General features: G+C 40.8%; 1 long non-coding RNA gene across 1 annotated transcript; it reads left to right on the forward strand.

Moving 5' to 3' along the window:
- Window positions 1-7787: 7787 nt before the first annotated feature.
- On the forward strand, window positions 7788-16655 carry LOC127060200 (uncharacterized). Its single transcript, XR_007778921.1, has 3 exons — window positions 7788-7877; window positions 11657-11710; window positions 16541-16655. It is a non-coding gene; the product is annotated as an uncharacterized LOC127060200 (long non-coding RNA).
- Window positions 16656-18454: the final 1799 nt, after the last annotated feature.

The following is an 18454-nucleotide window of genomic DNA, read 5'->3' on the forward strand; positions in this document are numbered from 1 at the left end:
CAGACGAGGACATAAATTCTTGCTGCGTGCCACGGTGTGTCACAGAATAATGTCACACAGTTTATACTGACATCACATAAATGTCAGACTCTGTCACAGTGGAGAAAACAAGTGGCCTTGTCCCAGGGCAGCCTGGATTTTTAATTTTTTTCCCCCTCTCTTTGTTAGAGAAGCAGCCCCCCCTGCTCCTGGTGACCTTGCAGCACGAGTGGAATGTGCATGTGGGGCACATGAGAAATTTGGTGGCCTCTGTGCAAATCTCTGCTGGAAATGCAGCTGCAGCCTGAGCTGGTGTGACTGATGGAATGTTGGGAAGGCAGGATGAAACATAACAAGGCAGTTATGAGGGATGGGAGAGGGTAAATAAATCAAAGCAGAGATATGAAAGCAATCTTTTAACAGTAGCATTTTCAGGGAAAGTGGAGGAGGTGGGGAACTCTGCTGGAGTGGTATTTCTGAGTTTTCTGTTGAGCTGTGCTCCAAGAAATCCTCAGGTGTTAGCATGTGCTCTTTGAAAGAGCTCAGCAGTGCCATGTTCACACATTCAGCACAAAGCAACATGTGCTGTGCATCTCTGGAGTGGGAGAAATCTCTTTCCCTGAGAGTTTCTCATAAGAGCAGCACCTAAAGGAAAGAGGAATTAAAGGGCTGTGCATAAGTAAAGAGATTTTATTCAGTATAAATAGCTTGGTTTGAATGAATAGGTCTGGATGTGGATGCTTCAATTTGAAGGCATCTCTGATTCAGGAGAAATCTCCCTGCAACTCTTCAGAAGTCTTTGATTTACACTTTTGTGGTACTTTAGGTTAAGAACTCCTGTTTAAATGCTGTACTTGAAAAGCACAAGGTGTGGGAAAATGGGTAAGTGCAAAACTCCACATTTATAGCAGTTACCTGAATACATTTTTTACTTGATTGCATATCTCAAAAGCAGCAACAATTCTCACAATATCCTGTACTCTCATGCTGTGTTAGATCAATAAATGTCTTACATTTCCTCCTCTTTTTTAGCTGATTTGAGGACCTACATTCAGATATGACAGACTTAAAACTGTGAGACTTAGCTATAAAATCAGGTGTCTGTTGGTTTCTATATAAAATATAGATCTGCTGATATTTCTCTGGGCTGCATGCAGTGGGTGGTTGGCAGGGCCATTTCAATATCTTCCTTGATGTTTTCTCCTTATCCTTCACATACTGGACTTCTGCTTTTATCTGTTTGGTCCTGTGATGAGATTGGCTTTTGCCATCTGTTCATTTGAGTCTGCTCCCAGCTAAATCATTTGGGGAAAAATTTGGGTTTCCTCACCTTAGACTGTGGGAGAAATTCAAAGAGAGAAACTGCATTAGTTGCATTGCTGTTTATTTCTCTGCAGGGCTGTCCTTACGATTTCTTCTTTACAGAAAATTTTCAGTGATTCCATTATACTCTTTTAGCTCTTTAGTACAATCATGAAAAAAAAAAATTAAATACAAGTGAAAGACTTTCCAGAGAAGATGATTTAGGTTTCCTTTCCAAGATCAAATGTTGACTTTAGCCCAAGGGGCTTAAAAAGGCCTATGGATTTTATGTGACATTTTCAGGTGGGATGATTACCAAGATACTCAAATAACAGGAGAGAGGAAAGGCCTTGATGCATACACTCTGCACAAAAACTAAGAGTGACTTTATGATCATGAGGAAACCCATATGTTATGAGTTACTTTAGTTGCCCGTAACAGTTTGTACATTATTGGCTTCATTTTTTTATTGTGTTGGCCTCGGTGCATTAATACTTCATAGACCTGTAGAGTAAGTGATGATTGACAGATGTTTTAAAGCCCTGATTCAAGAACCTTTTTTTGGCTCATGTTGATGCCTATTCAGGTGAAAGTCAAGTGAGTTAAAGCCCTGCCTTGGATGGAGTGAAGCATGTGCATAAATGCCTCCATGAATCATGATCTGCATAATATTCCCTCAAGGCAAACCAAACACATTCCTTATTTTCTATTTTTTTTTTTTTTAGTGAAAAATGTAGCTCCCCAGACCTTGTCAGTCTGTTTCTGAGTGACTTCTTTGACTTGTACCACAAAAAAAAAAAAACAACCAAAACCTTTCCTGCAAATTACCACCACTGGAAGGAGGACTGAGCAGGAATTTGTGAACAAAACAAGCAGGAGAATTAAAATGGATGACTTCCTAATGAAGTTGCTATGGAAATGTCAATAAGCAGGGATGCAAATTAAATGATCTCGCTGGCACTTTTTGTTTCTGTTGTTCCTTCCTCTCTGGCTGTGGGAAGGAATTACATTCAGGATGTCTTAATGTTGCATCAGTGACTGTCACTTGGCTGTCTTATAAATGGCAATTAGATCAGTAGGATTGCCATGGAAGGGGCAATTTTCTCCCATTAAAGTGAGGGATGGAGGCACAGTGGTTTCCATTCAGAAGATAAACCCCAGAGGGAAGCATGCAGTGCTCTGGGATGGCACGGTGGCAGCCAGCCTTTGTTCTGGCCTGCCAGCCATGCCCAGCCCGGGGTGTTTTAATTGCTGGCAGGGGCTGCCCCTTTGTTTTGGTGTGTTCCCTCTCTCAGCATGCCTCCCATTATGGGTTGTTGGCAGCTCTGAGCAAACTGGGGGTTTCCAGCAGGGATTGCTTTCACCAGAGTCATGAGAGAGTGCACCTTTAATATCATCTGCACTGAGGAGAGCAGGAGTTATCCTTGGCAGAGAGCCAGGGAGCACAAAGTGACATTTCTAATGGCCACTACTGGAACTAAAGGGAGGCTTGAATGGAAGGCTGGGGTGGGAAAAGCCCAGCTCGAGTTTGTTGTTGACAGACAAACACACCTGGTGGGATGGGGACAGAGCTGATGGCGGGGCACAGTGGGAATAAGGAGCTGCTGCATGACAAGTGCAGCTCTCCCAGGGTGACATCAGCCACTCCTTGCCTGTGGACATGACAGGCTGAGCAGATTCTGAAGTGCCACCAGAAGTTCCTGGGGGTTCTTTGACCAGGGAAGAAATTTCTGCTGCTTCACGTATGGAAAACAGCTCATTTCCAGATGTTAGCAAAATCAAAAGAAAAATCTGCAGATGCACAGAGAGCAGAGTTGAAAGACAGATAAAATCAATCTGGCATCCTACCTTCACTGAAAAGGTAAAAAACAAAAAAATTCAGTCTTAAAATTCCAGTTAATCGTTTTACACAACTCAGAGCACTTGCTGCTGAATGCTAAAAGGAATTTCAGGAAAATGAATTGTCTTAAAAGTTTAAGGGATCATATGGGCATTTTAACAAAGTTGAGCCCTAGTCCCTGTGAAGTGAGTGGGGTTTCAAGTGTTGGCCTCTGTGTGACCATGAATTAAATCAAATGGATTCTTCAGTAAAATAGCTCTGCTTTCAGCAATAGCTTAGCTAGCACAGCAGCTTTAAATATTTTTACAAACATTCAATGAGATTTGATTTTGAGAAAAGTAATGCAGTTTCAATTATTTATTTAAAGGTTATTGCCCTTCTGCATTTATTTTTCTCAGCATTCTCAATTTATTGTTTTTTTTAATGCCTGCATTTGTATACAATCAGAGATCAGTGTTAAAACAGCAAGAAATACAGTCAGGATTTTCAATGCAAAGTTTCCAATGCACAGATCCAAGCTGGATCTGCAAAGGCATTTCCCAAATATTAGGAGTGAAGATTGGGTGTGTTCTGGCATATATGAATGCTAAAGCAAATACCAATCACAATCTTCTCCAGTTTCCTCAAACCTTTTAGGAAGTTGTGAGTTAAAAATTGACCTGTCTGTGAATATTTTGGTGAGTGAAATGTACATGAAATGTATTGAGAATCACACTAAGAGGACAGTTTTAGATGCACAGCTCTGCTTTTCCTTGGTGGGGTGGATTAAACCAGGTATTTGATTCAGCAGAGATGTTTTTGTTGACATAGGGTTGGTGCCTCCTTTGTGGAGCTGCAGGACCAGCAGATGTTGAGCTGTTGGGGGTCTGTGAGCTCCTAAAAAAATTGCTGAGAGAAGACCCATTCCCATGACATCCTAAGAATCCTGCATGGACATATTCACCATTGGTTTAGGCTTTGAATTTTAATCAGTGGCAACTTCAGGAAGCCACAAAAAAACCAACCAAACAAACAAAAAAACCCACCCTCCTGAAATACAGGTGTTGATAATAAAATTATGGTTTTGAGACAAGGTGTGAAAGCAATTGCAGGTATGTTCTTATTTTCAAGCAGCTTCATTCTTGCTAGTGAATTCGTTTAGGATCACGTGGTTGTGATTGAAGAGTTCAAAGTCAGAAACCAGGAGGCCAACAAAAAATGAGAAACTGGGGCTTCAGGATAAATGTGGATTTGAGACTGCAGTGGGTTCTTATCCTGTCTCTTCCCTTTGCTTGTGAAATGTCTGAGCATGGCTGGCACTTGGGAAGGCACTGCTGAGAGAGATGATTCAGGGTTTTTTGACCTTATGGCTGGCTCCTTTTGGAAAGGCCAGATGCTGAGACTGGGAGTCCCTGTCTGATGTTTATCTGAGGCACTGAGAGAAAATCCCTTCTTGATTTCCTTGTTCCCTGCAGAAGCTGGGGGAACTCAATTCAGCTTGGTCCCAGGGGAGGAAGGGGAACAATGCCAAATTCCTGCCCAATTTCTGAGCCATCTCCCTGCCAATGGCAAAGAAATGGCTGAAGGTTCTATCCCCAGGCTGCTGGAAAGGGGAAAGAGATCCCTGCCTTTGGGAAGGGAAGGCTGTAAGAGAAGGTTTAGGGATACATTTGTGGGGGAAGAAAAATGGGATGGAAAAACTCATTTGCTGCTGGTGCTTGGGGCAAGATGAATCAGCAAAGGCAAAATTTCACCCCTGGGTTATCTGAATTAATCACCATATCTTAATTGTGACTGTAACAAAGACTGAAAGCCTTCCTTAAGAAGGACAAGCTTCCCTTGCTGGTGCCTGGACTAAGATTCACACAATCCAGCTCTAGGATGTGTTTGAGGTTCAGGGTTCAAGTAATGATGCAGAGCAAAGCTCCATGGTACAAAATTTTGCCTCTGCCACACCTCAACTGTTGGATTGTTTTGAAATTCAGATTGATTTCTGGGACTGCTTTCTAATTACTTGACATTTTTAAGAGTGAACTGAAATATTTAACTCAAGCTTAAGGCAAACATGATTCTTCCTGATGCATGCCTTGGAACTTGGGAGCTCTGTAGGGGGAGATACCATTAATCCACAGTATTTCAGGAAATACAGAGACTGAAAATCTGAATGAAGATATTTTCACTGGTAGAAAACAGACTTGCAGTCACTGAAAAATGGTAATTTACGCTGCAAATTGCCAAAGGCATGCATATGTACCCACTCTCTCTGCAGTAGCATGGCTATTCCAACTGAAATTTGTAATGGATTAGGTAAATTTCTTAATGATGCAGAAACTCCAAGGCATTGAAAATGCTGTGAAAAGTTGGCAGATTGAAAACTCTTAGGAGAGAGATTGTTCAAATTTGGCTCTACGTAACTCACAGCACCAGAAGACAGAAATTTGTTTTCAGGCAAACCAGGTAGAAGTTGCCTTCCTTTGCAATGAAAGCAGAGATCCTTTCTCAGCACACAGAGCAAATTGAAGCTTTGCATGCTTATTTACAGGCTGAAAAGACTTCTGTTTCTATTCTAAGTCTATGAAGTGCTTCAATGTCTGTGAGTAGAAGGGAGCAGGAGAATAATTACCTGGGAAAAGTAACTTGAACCACCTACTCAGAGCACTTGAATTGCATTTCCTGTATTTTCCAGATGTGTGTCTTTCCTTGTGTGTGTTCACTTCTTCCTAAATCAGAAGTAATTTCATTCAGTGAGAGTGTGGGGGGTTTTTGATGACCAAACCCATATTTAAAACAAGAAGAAAAAAACCCACAAACCACCCTCTCTGAAAACAAAACTTTAAGTAATTCCACCTCATAAGCGAGTGGAAATATTATCTGGATTAAATCAGGGCAGCACAAGGAGCTGAACCCATGGGTTCCTCACAACATCCAGGAGCTGCAGAAAAGGAGTCAATAGGAATATTCAGTCTTGGAAAAGCACCTCAGGATTCCAAAAGCTGGGAAGGACCTGAGGGCAGCTAAACCTGTTCATATTTGTAGGACAGGGAAGGGGTGAGGATGCTTTCTCTGTGCTCCATGCACCACGTTCAGCCCATGTCCATCTGCAGAGCAGATCCAGGTTTCAGAAAAAGCCTGTGAGGAGGAGAGAGGAGAAGGGATCTGGTGATTCAGGGAATGGCAGCACAGAGAGCTGATGGCTCCCACAGAGGTCTGAGAGCTCCTGTGGGTGTCTGACTCTCTGTGAAAACAGTGGCAAAGGGGTGTCCTGCTGGTGTGAAGTGATCAGCACAAAATTAGCTGTTGGGGACCAAATGTCAGAGAAAAGCACCAAACCAATTTCTCCTCATTTGAGATTCCTCAGTGTCTCGGATTCAGGTGGAGTTTTTCTGGAAGGAGACCCAAGGAGAATGTCAGTCACAGCCTGATTAGCATGAACTCCTTAAACTAAGGCTTCATCTTTGACAAGTGTGATACAAACTCCTTCTTCCAAGAGTAACCAGAGGACAGGTACCTATAGATGCCATCCATCACCTTCAGATCTACTGACTTCCTTGCAACCTGCCTTCCTAGACTCACTTTGTATTCCTTGACCTTGGCTGGAATTGTTTTTTGGAGTTTGAATTCTGCTGGACAAGTTCTGGCCTGAATAAGAATTTTGTTCTCTTTACATGAAGCTGTGGAGGCCTCATAATTGAAGCAAAAGCTTCAGCCAGATGTGTAGTTTGTGTAAAAAAAAAAAAAAAAAAGGCAATAAAAATTTAGTGCTGATAATTTTTTCCATGCTCTGATGAAGGTAGCAGCTTTCCATGAAAGCTGAACAGAGCTAAATTGAGAATGCAGGAAGGAAAATGATTCTGAAAGCAAGGAGGTTTCTGAAATGGCAAGCTGGGCATGTCACAATGTCACTCCCTTTCTCCTTGGGACAATTTATTTCCTAAAAGTTTGGAGACAGCCTCCTTTATCCACAGTTTGGGTAAATATCTGATGGCAATCTTGCCTTGGGATAGGATTTTGCTGTCATTTTTGCAGTTGGGAAACATCCAGACCATGTAGTAAAAGCCTGATTTGTGGGGTTTGCCTGGTGCTCACCCACTTGGGTTTTGTTTTGGACTGCATTATTTCAGTCTTTAGTTTCAGAGCTCCAGGAGCTTCTGTAGTTCTGGCAATCCTCACATGATCTAATCCATTAAAATTCAGGGCACCCCAGAACAGTGAGGCTGTGGAAATCTGAGCTTGATTAATCTAAACCTCCAGATTGGGTAGGACCCAGAAACAGGATTGCAGTTCTGGGATTTCACGTTTCCTTTGTTCAGGGCCTTGCTCTAAGCAAAGTGATGAGTGGAAAAATTTGTGCCTCTTTTGTGGAGGGCTGAGACAAGTTGTTGCAATGCTGAAAACACAACACAGCTCTCAGCACCCTGCTCTCCAAAATTGCCTGCTAGCAGAAGTTCTCTGGCATTAAATCCTAACTCATAACATTATTCATTCTTTCAGCATTTCCACAAGTTATTGTGTGACACAGGAGTGTGACAGAGGGATGCTGCCAGGCTGGGGGTTTTGGCTGCTTCCTGTCCCAAACCCATCCAGCAGTTGGTGTGACTGGTGCTCTGTCCAGCTCATCTGAATTTCATAAACTCTTTATCCCATCGATAATATAAAAGTGCAGTCAAAATTAAAGTTATTTATTAACAGGGGGAGCTGAAGTGCCCTGCACTAGGACGTGGTGAAATCCAAGCTCTGTCAGCTGCTCAGGTGACTGAATCCTACAGACTTTCCCCAGGTATGTAAATAGGATTGGACAGTTTCAATTTCTTTTCTGAACAGCAAATTGCTGCATTGAAAATGTTTATTTCACATACACACCATGTAATTCTCCCCAAGACCCCGGCCTTTTTAGCTTGCTTCACCTCTCAGCCCCTCTTCTACTTTAAACACTGCCAGAAGTAGTCTGGATAGGAAAGAAAAATTAGTTGGAAAAGGAAAACAAGCATCTGTACACCATCATATACTCCTTCAGTGTGAATACAAGGCACCCGAGCCTTATACAAAGCTGTGAACATTATGTGCCAAATTTGTTGCAGATGTAGGCAGAAGCAAGCAAATATTGAAAAACAGAGAAAAGTCAGTTAAAACAGGCATACCAACTTTTATGAAGAAAATAATTACTATGAATGTGTTCCTTAATATTAAATTTGACACAGATCTTTTTTTTTTTCTGTCTGCTTATGAAGAATTTTGCAGCCAATATTTAGGAGAAAAGTAACACAAGAAGAAGTAGCTCAAATGCCTCCAATGATAGAGGTTTTTTCCAGATGTAATTTTTAAAAATGCATCTTTGCAGACATGAAAAGTCCTGGGGGCTCATTTTGAGAGAAGTGAGTTTCTCAGCATGTTCCAGTTTGCTGTGAGTAGTGAGAGTGGTCAGCTTGATTTTCTTTCTGTGATTAACGTGAGCTTGTTGTGTTATTTTATCAAACAACCTGTGCTAGATATAATTTCTGTACATTAAAAAATTCCTTAGAGGATCTGCTGACTTTAATGAAGAGAAGATTTAATATTACTGTCTGCAGACTGCCCAAATGACTCTTTATTTTTTAACCTAATTTTATTTTAAAATTACTTTTACATGGACCTTAACTCAATGAAAACAAAACAGAAAAACAAGAGGTTTCCCTCCACCTTTTTTTTTTTTTTTTAAATTAGACAGTTCTTATTTTAATGAAGACATTATTAGGGAGAGTTGGGTAGCAACCAGTGGTGAGGAATTAGTGTTTAACTATAAGGTCCTGCTCCTCTGGTTGACTTTTTTGTAACAGATTTGGACATGGAATCTCATGGAATCTGAAGGATGCAAACTCTAGAACAGCTTAAAATGAAACACCATTCATAAGAACAAATGGCAAAAAGTACTTTCAATCATTTTTATCTTTAACAGAGATATTGGCTAACACTTCCTTTTTTCAAACAAACAAAACCAAACAGTTTTGGGGCACAGGAGAAATCTGCTTTTCCCACGAGAAAAGTTAAATATTTTGCCTAATATGGCATGGCTTGTGTCCAAAAGCATGTAAATTTTATAGTGCATGATGGAATTTGTGCTTTGGTACTCCATGAATTCATCTTCCTCTCTTCATCAGGCTTCTCATGTCATGACATAGCTCAGCAAGAAGGGAGGTGATCCTGGTGAAGCCTGGGGAATGCTCACTCAGAATTCCAATATTTAAGGAAAAAAACTCTTCAGACCCTGAATTCTCCAAATTTCCATGCCAATCTTCACTAAACCAAATTTGAGAACAGATTGGTTCTTTCAAAATACCAACATTGGAACATTGATCCTAATTTTAGATATAAAGGTGGGATTTTTTTGGGTTATATGGCTATGAGATAGATGGAAAAATTATGGGATGGCAAGAATGGACCATCCTGGCAGGTAGACTTTGCCTTTCAGTTTGCAGCTTGTACAATTGACCAGAACAAGTTCCAGGAAGATCCATAAATATATTTAGGGGTGTAACCTGGGTCAGTCAAGACAGGTACAGTTTGAGGAACTTGCACTTTTTCCTTTGACAAGATTCCAGTGGTCAGAAAAAATCCGTGCAAGGGATATCTACAGACTCATGGAATTCTCAGTCTGATCTAGAGGGTGAAAATGGGAAAGGCTGGGATTGGCTGGTCTATCCTCAATATATTTAGTGCAAAGTCCACCCAAAAATACAGGGCATGTTAGCAAAATATTCCCTGTGGTTGTGGCTTTGGAAAAGCAGGTATTTCATATTTTCTCCCTTTTATCAAACTCATCAAAGTTGGAGTCACTCCAAGTTTTGGAACTTCCAAACAGTAATTCAAATAAGCAAGGGAAAAAATTAATAAGTGGGGGTTTTGGAGCTTAGAACTTTATGCAGGATGCACATCATATGTTGGAAAAGCAGCTTCCAGTGGAAGTTCAGTAATTCAGAGTATTTTCACATTAAACTACAGATATTCAGCACATGAAGAGTACAGAGAAAAAAAAATCATAATTTGTGCAAAGTGAAGCAAAGATTTCAGTTGGTGCATGATATTCTTTTATTCTCCTCCAAAACCTGTTATCACCTTCCCATTTCAATTCCCTTACAATTAAGGGCATTGACTCCACTAGAAATGACAAAAGTTACTCATTCACTATATTATTCATTTTCAGTAAGTTTGAACTTGTATCTCCAATTACTTTTTTTTTTTCCCCCATATCTTACTTTAAAGGTTTTTAATACTTCTGTTCCCACGTGGGCAGCTAAGAGAGTGGTTGGGACCTTCTGTGTGAACTGGAGAGGATGTGGCCTCTTTTTGGGCATTTCACTTGAGTTCTGTGACAGGAACACCACCCAGTCTTGGGTTGAGACTCAGGATTTTGGAGCTGCAGCTGGCTGCTCCATGTGAAAATAATTCAATGTATTTCTCTGCATATGCAGAACATGTGTAAGTATATACATGCAAACACATATGTATATTCTCATTCATACTCATAAATGCTTTAATTAAAGAACAGACATTCTTTTCTTGTTCTGTGTTTCACTGTTTCCATGCTCAAGAGTGTTAAAGCTTGGAAAAAAAAACCCCAAAAATAGTGATTCTCAAAGCTCTGCTGCAGTAATGGTCTTTTATGAACTAAATAAAAACATCAGGCCTCTCTGTTCCAAATAATTTTATTGCAGTTAACAACTCAGCCAGCTGTCAAATGTGTTGTCACCAAGGCTCCCTCTCTCCCTGTGAATAATGACACCAGTGAGTGCTGGATTTCTGGAGCATCTCAAACATATAGGCACTGTCTCAAAGATGCACAGAAGTTTTTCTCTACCACTTTGGAAGGAATGGTAGCTAAAAAAAAAACCCACCTCTGTTATTTTGTGCAAAAGCTATTTAGTGATGGCAAGGTTTCACAGGCTTCAAATTAGTTTACCTACATCAATTTGCATGAAAAATATGCAAAAAGCATTCCCTGAACATTGTCTGGATGGGGATTTATTTTTCTAACAGCAAATTTTTTCTAATTTTTAATAGTTTGAGTTCCTTCCAGGAATTGGTTCTGGCCTTGACCTCTCCAGTGCCTGCTCCATTCCTTGTGTTTACCAGGAATAACCTCCTTAATGCAAATACTTCCTGAAGCTATGGAGAATTTATAGGGACTTTTATTTGCCTCATGTATAATTCTTAAATTTATAAACTTGACATTTGTAGTGTTTCAGTTATTTCTTTTTTTTCTTTTAAAAGCTGATTGCAATTTATCCACTTGTAAATCTCTGCTTGAACTGTAATGCACTTTTATTGCACCTTTTTCAAGGATTTGCTACAGAAATGCTCTCTGTGCATCAGCTGAATGTGGAAAAGGTATTCAGTATTGTGCCAAAGTTGAGCTCCACATTTTTTATTTGTAAAAACAGTATTTCAGGAATAAGTTCTACATCTAAAAAACATAAAACTGGGAATTGTGACTTAGAAATAGTACAAAGAATTTTGTAACAAATTGCTCCCCAAATTTTATTCTTTAAATAATATATTGGTTCTTTGGAAATTTACCTTTAGGAAACACACCTGGTTGTGATTCATTGTGCCTCCTGGGAAGCAGGGATAGAAATGGTGAGTTTTTGCAAAATTTATTCTTGCTGATAATTTTTTTTCCTTTTATCTCCCCTCTGTCTCCCAAGACATGCTCAGTGCATGGTAAAGTCTATTTTTTCAGAGACCAGATGTAATAATTAAGAACTGAAATAAATTTCAAAAATTCATGAAAAAATAGATGCCAAGTTGACCATGAAATGTCTACCTGTACCCTTATTCTTTTCAACCCATGATATAATATTGCTACTTTATAAATATATATATATATAAATATCCCCAAGTTTCACCCATACAGCTCTAGTATTGCTTTCTACACTAACTGATCAAATGGTATAAACAGGAAGATTATTTTGATGGGAAAAAGAAGTGTAAATCAAATATAATAAGTTTTTGTGTGGTTGCTATAATGTTTTGTTGCCTGTACCATAGGTAGTCCTTTACCTAAGGAAAATTAGGGCTTGAAACTCAATTTCTTAGGTGAGGAGTGATTTATGATTGCAAACATACATTCAAAATAATAAACATTTGGTAAATTTGCACATTCCTCCCTTTGCTATATATAATTATTTCCTGTGTGTAGCATTAGTATCTTGTGAGTAAAAACTTCTCATACCATGTCCTCCTTCAGCATTGCTAAGCTCAGCTGTTGAATGCAATTTTTTGTGTGCTATAAGTTCTTTATCTAAAAGGCTTTATGGCCTTTCTGCTATGGCAGGGAAATTTACAAGTTGCCATTGTTTTACAGTGCAGTAAAAATATGTTGAGAATTACCAGTGTACATATAATGCATTCAGCATACTCAGATCCACAAAAAGCAGCTCCCCAGCTTGCTCTTGGTGAATGAAAAATTACTTGAACATGCAGTTATGCTGGGGTTTGGGTGTTTTCAGGTTTAGTGAGATGATTCTGAGCCTTTAGACACAGAATTCTTTACAAGAGTTTCTGCTCAGCTCTTTGTGGTGATGACCAAGTTCTCTGTAGGTGATGTAAAATAGTTCTAGTAACTCACAGTACAATACAGCATTAAGGATGTGCTTTGCTTCTTAATCTAAAAAAAAATTAAAGAATAAATAATAGTAATAAAAGTAGTAAGAATAATTTTATATATATATTTAAAAATGACTCCACTCCTTTCGAGCTCAGAGTGAGCACTAGGAAAAACTCCAGAAAAGAAAAACAGATCCTACTCTGATGCTTTGGTGTTTTAGGAGGAGTCCTAAAGTCTTTATTCCTTATATTGGTGCCTTGGTAAGACCAAAAGACAGGCAGAGGTACAAAAAAATTTGACAGGTATTAGGAGTCTCAGTTTTCAGGTGGTTTAATATTCAGAGTTTGACATGAAAACAGTGACCAAGCAAGAGAAGAGAGATCCTAACAGCATGTGTGAATATACAAAGATTGCAAATAATCCATTGTTTTACAAGATGGCAAAATTTAATAATTTAATAGGGCAGCACAGTGTTCTGTTCTAAGAAATTTTCCTTTTTATTACTGTGAGGTTTGCAAAACAGGAGAAAAACTGAAGTGTCCAAATTTTCAGTTATGAGAACATTTACTTTCATATATTGAGATTAAGTAAAATTCTCAACTGGAAAGTGCAAAATAAAGCATTTATTTTGAAAAATCTCCTGAGCTAGATGACCCATACCTATCCAGAGAATCACTGGGGGACACTTTAATGTATGAACTTTTCACTTTCCAACATGCTTTTAAAAGGAAAAAAAAAGGGATGGTGGAATGGAGAGGAGCTGGAAGCAAATATGGGAATGCAAACCTGAAGTTTCTGGTTCAGGCTGTGGATTATGTCTATAAATGAGAGATCACTGAGCTGCAGTGTTGGTATCCCAGCTGTTCACCTCCTGATCCTCCAGGCCAGGAGTTGCTGGGGGTTTCCCAGATTTTGCCTGTCCTCACAACCCCCCCAAACCCAGAGTGTCTCTCCATTCTGAGACTGCTTTGTGCTCCTGGGGTGAACCTGGTCTCCTGCTGCATGTCTCCTCAGACCACCTGCAACTCCTTTGGATTCTAACTCAACACCACCTCAGGTTCTTTTGCCAGCAAAAATACTGAGTTCAGCTGCAGCTGCATCAATTAGCTCCTCAAGCCTGCCAGCAGTGACACCAGTGACACTTTTTTGGGTGAATGTTGGACCTACTGGTGAGTCCATAAACGTTATGATCAATCTTCCCTTTCATGTTGCTGTGTTTAAACATTCTTTTACCACCATGGGCTTTGAAGGTGGCAATCCCCTGCCCTTCACTCATTAAAAACACACAAATATTTTGCATCTGTCACAACTGAGCTTCACAGATGTGCAGCAGCTGATCTGTGCAGATGAACAGATTTTTTTTAAATATAAAAAAAATTTATATATTTAATTATATATTTACATATTTCTGTTGCTCAGAGATAATTTTGATTTTGTGGTGCATCAGGACAAGACATACATTGAGGTGCTGGAACAAGTTCTGTGAGGAGCAGCAGAGTCACTTGGGGTTGTTTGGCATAGAGAAAAGGAGGTTCAAGGGAGACCTCACCCTCTCCTTTGGGAGAGAAGTGGGGATCAGATTCTTCTCTCAAGGAAGAAGTGTCAGGATGAGAGGAAACATCCTCAAGCTGCGCTACTGGAGGTTAGGATGGGATATTAGGTTAAAATTTTGTCACCAAGAGAGGGGTCAAGCACTTGAACAGGCTGCCCTGTCAGGGAAACATCCCTGGAGCTGTTCAAAAAGCAGTAGATGCAGTGCTTGCAGACATGACTTAGTGGTGAACTACGAAATATGAAGTTTAGGGTCAGACTTGATGATATTGAAGGTCTGTTTCAACCTAAAATATTCTCTGATCCTATGTAATGGGTATCTTGTGGTCAGTGAGTGTAACTGTGTTGTTGCTATCCTGTGCTTGTCCCCCAGTTATGTCTCTCATCCTGTATCAAGTGTGTGAGCTCTGCCAGGGGGGTTCTCTTCATCCTCCCAGGATACTGAGGTTTGAGCTTTTCTATATTTCAGGTTCTGTGCTGCTTTAGTGTGTGGGTCTGAGCTTCATATCAGGGGATGGTGAGCTCTGTGCCCAGAGCAGGGAGACAAAACAATTCCTGCTCCAGCTGGGCACCAAGGACAAATGAGCCAAATCTCAGCCCAGGAGCACAAACCCCGTGGGCTGGAGAGAGAAAAACAAGCAGGGTGGGAGTGCCTGGGCTAAAGCTGGGCTGGGACAATGAACTGCAAGGTGGGAATGGAGCAGAGCTGATCCCAGGGAGAGACCCCGTGCCCGGCCGTGCATTTTGGGGCCATTTTGGGTCATCTTGGGTGCAGCCCTGGCTGGGCTCTGGTGCTGCCCAAGGTGCATCCATGGAGGCCTTTTAATAAATCCCTGCTTTATTCTTTAACTCCATCTGATCTCTGTTCTAGGTCTGCCTTCACAAGGCATCATGGGCAGGATATGCTTTTATTTGGAGTATTTGCTGATAGTGCCTTCTAAAATATCAAACTCTGCTCTGTTGACTCTTCTGGCCCTACACCAGTCTGTTATTCTGAAAGAGGAGGTGCATTTTTTATTTCAGGGTTTAAGACTCCTTCTAATTTGTAATTTACCCAGGCCAGGCTTGTCTTTCCACTGAGATAAAATAGTTTTAAGCCTCTTTAGAAGGATGAAACCCTCTGCCTATGTCATTGGGGTTTTTTTTGTTTTGGTTTTTGGTTTTTTTAAACAAAATACAGATCTACTAGGATATGCTTGGTAAAAGAATTAAAAATTAATAGACTCTTTTGAACAAACTATTGAAGCTACTTGAACTCTTCCAGCAAAAATTAGGGTTTCATTCAGGTGAAACATGAAATAATTTTGTTCATTCCTCAATGAGCAGTTGAGGATAACTGTGCTGAGAAGGACTCAAAGGCTGTAGGGGGTTATTGGGATGATGGGGAGCACACCCATCAGCCAGATGAGGAAGAAATGGACCTCTGGAGCCCAGAGAAATGGGAGTCATTTCAAGGACTGAGCAGAGGGATTAGAGCTGCAAACACCAGGGGTTTATTGCTGACCCCATGGGCCACTCACCAGGGCAGGGATGACAGGTGGAAAGCAGCACCTGCCTTCAGAGCTTTCCAGGGGTTTGGTGTGGTTTTTTTCAGGTTGACAATGAAATGAAGTAAAATTTTTCTTTTTTTTCCTCCAGCTCTGGGAGACAGAAGAGTGCACATCAGGTGCACTCTTTATCTTGATGATTTCAGGCAATAATTTGTGATGGAAGAAATGCACACCTTAAGTCTTGTTCAGCTTGACTGAGGTTTTTAGTTCAGATCCCTTTTGGGCAGAGCTGGTGCTTGACATTTTCATTAAAAGTAAACACATGCAGCACTACTTGCTGAAGGAGTTGCAAACACCATTCTATTCTATTCTATTCTATTCTATTCTATTCTATTCTATTCTATTCTATTCTATTCTATTCTATTCTATTCTATTCTATTCTATTCTATTCTATTCTATTCTATTCTATTCTATTCTATTCTATTCTATTCTATTCTATTCTATTCTATTCTATTCTCAGGGGGAGGACCAGGCCCTAAAGTGCCTAAATACAGAGGAATGGTGCATGCCAGTGTGTGTGCATGTGTATCCATTTTCCTGTCCATACATTTAGGAATCGTAATGGGAAATATGTCCTGAAGTGGAAACACCAGAGGACTTATTTGTGACCCTGCAGTGATACAACTCTCTCAGTGTCACAGAGATGGTGCTGATTTATACCAGAGTGGAGTCAGAGAGCAGAGTCCCTCAGCACCCAGAGCAGCAGGGGTGGTAAAAACTCAACCTGAGGCTTTTCTCCTTTGCTGTTTGCTTTTTCAGATCTCTGCCATGGATGACTTCTGCCTCTTCTTCCAGCAGGACATGGATGTGGCAGCTGCTGAGGCTCTGCACAAGTGGGAAGGGTGAGCAGCTCTGTGGAGGGCCTGAGCTGACAGAAAACACATCTAATGCAACACAAATCAGGATGGATCCCTTCCCACAGGGTCCTTCCTCTCATGAAACCTGACAGAGAAGCACAACAGAGGCAGCTGGCTTTGCTGCTAATCTCCTGCCTTTCACCTGGGTTTGTGTTTCCTCTGCCCTAATGTCTCCTGTCAGCTTTTGCTGTGTCCATCCTTCCTTTTCTGCTGAGCCTCTACCATCAGGCAGAAGAGGGGATCTAATTTAGGGCTCAGCCATCAACAGAATCTGAATTTGGCAGCATGTCACGAGCATCCTTCAATATGCTGTGTAATTTATAGGGCAATGCATCCATTTTTAAGGCCAGCCCTGAGTCCCAGTATATCAAAAAGCAAAAGAATAGATTGCTGCTGCCACTTATAATAATGTGACCAGAAATACATTGTGTGAGGGGCCTTGTATCTATCAATGAAAGGGTTTTATTTCTCCTTTTAGTGGCTGTGGACCATGTATTTAGTAGAAGTTATGGCTAGGATGGCTTCACTGATAAAGCTCTATTTCATGTAGCACAAAGGGAGAACAAAAGATGTAATAATCTCTGGTGTGTCATGTGGATTCCCATTGTGTGGCATTGACTTCAGGGGACTGAAATTTCTCTAATTAGGGGTGTTTTTCTCTGTCCTGAGTTCCTGGAAGAATCAGAATTCAAAACTCAAGAATACAGCCTGACGTGGGTTGAACATGTTTGATAAAATGGAAGGGATGGAGAAGTTCTGGAGAGAGCTTTAAAATGCACCCATTGCTTTCACTGATATTTTATGGGGAGATTCTTCTCTCTGGGCAGAGCAAAGAGGGAAGTGGACAGGGATTTTCTTTCTGTCCATGGGGAGAGGAGATGGAAGGTGACCTTTGCATTTCCATTCCTTTCCTGTCCTAGTCTGGTGGCAAGCACTGAAGGGGAGAGCATGAGATTAATCCAATTGCTATAAAAACCTTGGCTTTGTTAGTTAATTATTTATTAAATTTTATCTATTCATTGTTTATCTAGTTATTTATCTGATATTCTGAACTGAGGAACTGCAACTACAGCTGAGGATTTTATTACCTGATGGACCTGGCAGGCATAATTTGATTTGGGTATTCATAACCTGAGTGGAGAAAAAGCAGTTTAAAACAAAAATAAAAAAGCATACAGCATAGAGACTCAGAAAAAACCCTAAGAATGTGAGCTACAGACCAGAATAATTGAAATTATAAGGAAAGACAGAAGATGGTTCCTCTCTCTCTGTGTCTCACTGCCTGCAGAGGAATGTCAGATCAGTGCAGAAGCCAGCACAGACACGAAAATGCAGCAGAGATTAAACACCAAATCAGGGCTGGGGGGCATCTGAGCCATCTCATTCCCTGCACAGCAGGTGCCAGAAAGGGAAGGGTTTGCAGGGCAGGAACTGACCATGGTATCAGGGAGCTGCATGCCAGGCTGGAGGACCAGAGTCAAGGTCAGCTCAGAGCTGTGCACTGGTGGGCTGCTGGTGGAGTCTGAGCACCCCCAAACTGCATGGAAACCAGAAAAATCTCCAGCTGTTCTGGGAGTTATTTTCTAGGAGCTTTTCCCTTAACTGATCCTGCTTACTCAGACAATGCCAGTGAAGGTTTTCCATGAGGAAAGGTTCCATGAACTCCAGGGTCCTCTCAGCCTCCTGAGGACCAGCACACAGCTGTGAGGACTGGTCACTTGTGGTGTGTTCACCCTCTTTTCCAGCAGCTCCCAGGGACTTCTGGGATGCCAGGGCTCTGTCTCCAGGGGAGAACAAGTCAGATACTGAGTCTGTG

This window comes from Serinus canaria, chromosome 1, assembly GCF_022539315.1.
Source record: "Serinus canaria isolate serCan28SL12 chromosome 1, serCan2020, whole genome shotgun sequence".
In the NCBI taxonomy this organism is placed as follows: domain Eukaryota; kingdom Metazoa; phylum Chordata; class Aves; order Passeriformes; family Fringillidae; genus Serinus; species Serinus canaria.